Here is a 4064-nt window from a genome sequence, read left to right as displayed (position 1 = left end):
AGTAGAGTGACAAGTGCTGATGACCGAATGACAAATTAACGATGGCAAATTCTTTATTTTTCCAGAATCGCAGAGCCGGTCACCACTCCAAATCCAAGCCAGGATTAATTTCTGTGTGACCTTGTTAAACTCCAGACATCGGAAAATTCCATACTTTATCATAGGGCCAAAAGACATGTCAGAACGCAGTAGGAGAGTGGGATGAATAGGGCAGGATAGGAAACAGCAAGAAAAACAGATCTCTAGGCAGGGGTGTAACTACAGGGGTTGCAATTGAAACCGGGCTCCATGCTCCAGGGGGGTCTGTGCGGCTCCCCTGTACACCTGGATAGGAGGGGGGGCGGGGGCAGCATGTAGAGAAATCACTGTCCTCCTTTTTCCTTCTGTAGCTGCAGGAGGAAAATGGAGGAGATTGGTTGCTCTGTATGCTGCCCCCGCCACTCCTCCTATCCAGTTCACTTGTGTTCTGCTGTTCTCTGAGCTCCTTGTGTGCTCCCCTGGTATCCCCCCCCCCCCACTGTGCTCCCTCCCCTCTCCTGCCGGCTGCTGCAGGGGATGTGTCACAATAGAGAACCAGGAAGGGGTCGGTAAATATGTAATTTACCAGCTCCTTCCTTTTCTGAATGGACAGAGTCATAGTCAGTGACATTGTAAAAAAATAAAATGATAACAAATAATGCAATTAAAATATCAAAAAATAAAAACTACTTACACCAGTGGGTGAACTTCCAGGATCGCAAAGGACTTGCGACCGGGCCCTGGCATTCTACCACCGTGGGGAGGCCCCAAGATGGCCGGAAGAGGGGCGACGAGCAGGACTTGTGAAAGGGTCTCGCTGCGGGACCGTAATAAAGGGCCCCGCAATGAGAGTAAAGGGCCCCAGGATCAGTGGGAAGAGCCCCAGGCTTGAAGTGAGGGGCCCCGGCCAGGGCTCCAGGGGGCCCTTCATGGTTTCTTGCACCGGGACCCTGAAGGTTCTAGTTACGTCTCTGTCTCTAGGCATATGTGAAGAGATCGGGGTGGTTAGGGACCACAATATGTATATATACGTTGCCGTTTGCAAAGTGCTTTACTGGGATCCCTAATCTATATATATATTTGCTAGATAATTACTTCTAACCCTAAACACACAAACACATTATATATATATATATATATATATATCAGGGGCGTAACTACAGGGGTTGCAGGGGTTGCAACTGCTACCGGGCCCCATGCTCCAGGGGGCCCGGTAGCAAACCAGTGGGTGAACTTCCAGGATCTCAAAGGTCACACTTGCGACCGGGCCCTGGCATTGCACCACTGTGGGGAGGCCCCAAGATTGCAGGAAGGGGGCCCACTGCAGAACTTGTGAAAGGATCCTGCTGCGGGACCATAATAAAAGGCCATGCAACGAGAGTAAAGAGCCCCAGGATTAGTGGGAAGAGCCCCGGGCTTGAAGAAAAGGGCCCCGGCCAGGGGACTGGGGGGCCCTTCATGGTTTCTTGCACCGGGACCCTGAAGGTTCTAGTTACGTCTCTGTCTCTAGGCATATGTGAAGAGATCGGGGTGGTTCCACAGTATTGTAGACATGATCCAAAGGCATTTCCATTCTTTGTGGGCATTGAGGCACATTTACTACGGGTGGCACGGGCAGGCGGGATGACATACATGTACTTAATCCAGCCTGTTTAGTGTTAGGGGAGCGCATGCCCACACTCCCTGCTAACCCCTGCTGTCACTAGCTACAGCTGGATTTTGTCAGCAGGTCCCAGCCAATGATTTATGGCTGAAACCTGCTGATTGGCTGTAGCCAATCACAGCACAGAGTCCTGTGTTTATAAACACACAGTGCTCTGTACACAGATCAGCAATCTGGCTGTTTCTTCTCCATGCAAACAGCCAGATCTGTTAGTAAAAGCAGTACAAATTACATATTGTTAGGCACACAGTTAACCCCTTGATTTTTTGGCCTAAATTTTTTGAATAAACTTGATTTTTTTTTATTTTTTATATTGGAAATGTGTTATAACAGAAGGTAGAAGATAACAGGTAGCTCAGAAGCGATAAGTCACCTCCTCAAAACCTGTTACCCACTGAAAGCTGAGAGATGGGGCAGTGATATCACAATTTCTACTTCATCCAATCAGAGAATGCTTTGCATTTATTGCAAGAATAAAAGGGGTTCTGTGAATGGTACCCATGCCGAGCCAGCGAGTGACTCTCTGTGTTCATCATGCAGGGCAGCCGTTCGGCTCAGGACCCCGAAAATTAGCGGGAATCATTGTAGTGGCACATATCACAGTGATTTCCATCTTCCATAGAGATCCAATATGTATGGAACATACATACTTACATTGGTCAGCTTTAGCTGCATTGCATTGTATTCAGATGGAAGCAATGTATGGTCAAGTCACAAAGTTCAGAAAATCTACGTACTGGGGCTTCAATGAACAAAATATTCATTACCAAGGATCTTCCATCTCCATCATTCAAGAACCAAGAGCCTTTCTCCACGTTCAACTGCAACCTCTCACTCTACTCTCACACCTTTATTTTTACCCAACATGTGATTCTCTGCACCGGCATCCTGCACAGGTTTAACTCTTTCATGGCGCCAGAACACCAGCAGGAACGAGACTCTGAGGTCTTTTAGTCTGAGGGAAAGGTCTTGGTCTTGGTCTGTGTCTTCCATCATGCTTGCAAATTGTTTAAAAGAGAAGTATGGGGTTTCTTTTTTTTTCACTATTTATACTTACCTACGTGGATGCAGCATCAGTCCGATGCTACATCTGTCCCCTGGCGCTTCTGCACTGAGAACCGAGCGATCAAACACCGCCAATTGCTCAGTTATGACAGCTCCTCCAGCACAGAGTGGTGGCTGTCAGTCAGCAGCTCTCTGCTCTGCCCCATCCTCGCTCATTGGAGAGCTGACCTGTAAAAGGACGGGGAGCAGTGGCAGCTGGTGCTCCATGGTCCGGGGGGGGGGGGGGGGTTGGCAGACGGACCACACCATACCCTCCCCCCCCCCCCCGGGCCAAACCAGCTTGCACACCATACCACTCTCCCTGGACTGGCAGTGACGGCTTCCCCTGTCGGCGGCAGGGGCTTCCCCTGCGTTTCCTTCCTCCTCCTCCTTGGCCAATAGCATGGCCTCTCCTTTCGGCCAATCGGGAAACGGGTCTCAGGACCCGCTTCCTGATTGGCTGGGAGGAGCATCAGTGTGATATTAGCGAATATTCATTTGCTATTGTCACACAACTGGGTGTGCTTGGGGCGCAGTGATCTGCGCCCCGAGCCCACCCTTTTTTGAAGCCTATTAGAGCCTCTGGCTCTAATCACGTGCTAAAAAAAAAAAATAAACCCCATTGGAATCCATGCGTCTGGTGCCCTGCATGTAGATTAAGGGGTCGGACGCATGGATAGAGGGTGCGGTGCCCCTGTGCCCCCAATGGACGGGCCACCACTGGCGGGGAGCGGCCGGCTCAGGCTCTCAGCAGGGCACTGAGAGGCTGAGCTGGGTATCGGTCCAGGCACCTGCTGGATACCGACTCCGTGGTCGTGATGACGCAGTGCCTGGACCAACATCTGTGACCTCAGCAGGGAGCGGACTTCAGCCCGCTCTCTGCTGAAAACGGGTCACAGGAGTGCAGAGTGAATGGAGATGTACAGCCAAACGAGCTTTCGCAGGACATCTCCTTTAAGGTTTGGAAGATTTATTCTTAGGATTGTTGCCAAGTTTCTGTTCTGATCTTATGTGCCATAAAGTCAAACCTTAAAGCTCATCTCTAGGCAAAATTATCCTTCTCCCTATCAATCACCAAAAGCACTTACAAAGAAAAATAATTTCCTGTCTTGTCTGCTAGGGGTGAAGGTTCTCATCACAGGTTTCCTTAAATACCTTTCTCAACCAGGGTGCCTAGTGGCTAGAGGTTCCTTGAGCTGTGGCTGGTTTACCTCCCATCTTCTGGTGCCTGCATAGTTTTGGGTCCAACACAACCTGACAGAACCAGGAGCATGGCACCAATGACCTTTTAGGTGTCCTTAAGGGTGGCATTATGAACACAACTGTAAGAAGGAAATTG

Source organism: Pelophylax lessonae (genome assembly GCF_965119305.1).
Source record: "Pelophylax lessonae genome assembly, chromosome: 8".
NCBI classification, from domain to species: Eukaryota; Metazoa; Chordata; class Amphibia; order Anura; family Ranidae; genus Pelophylax; species Pelophylax lessonae.
The sequence above is the reverse complement of the archived record's forward strand: the minus strand, read 5'-3'. Positions refer to the sequence as shown.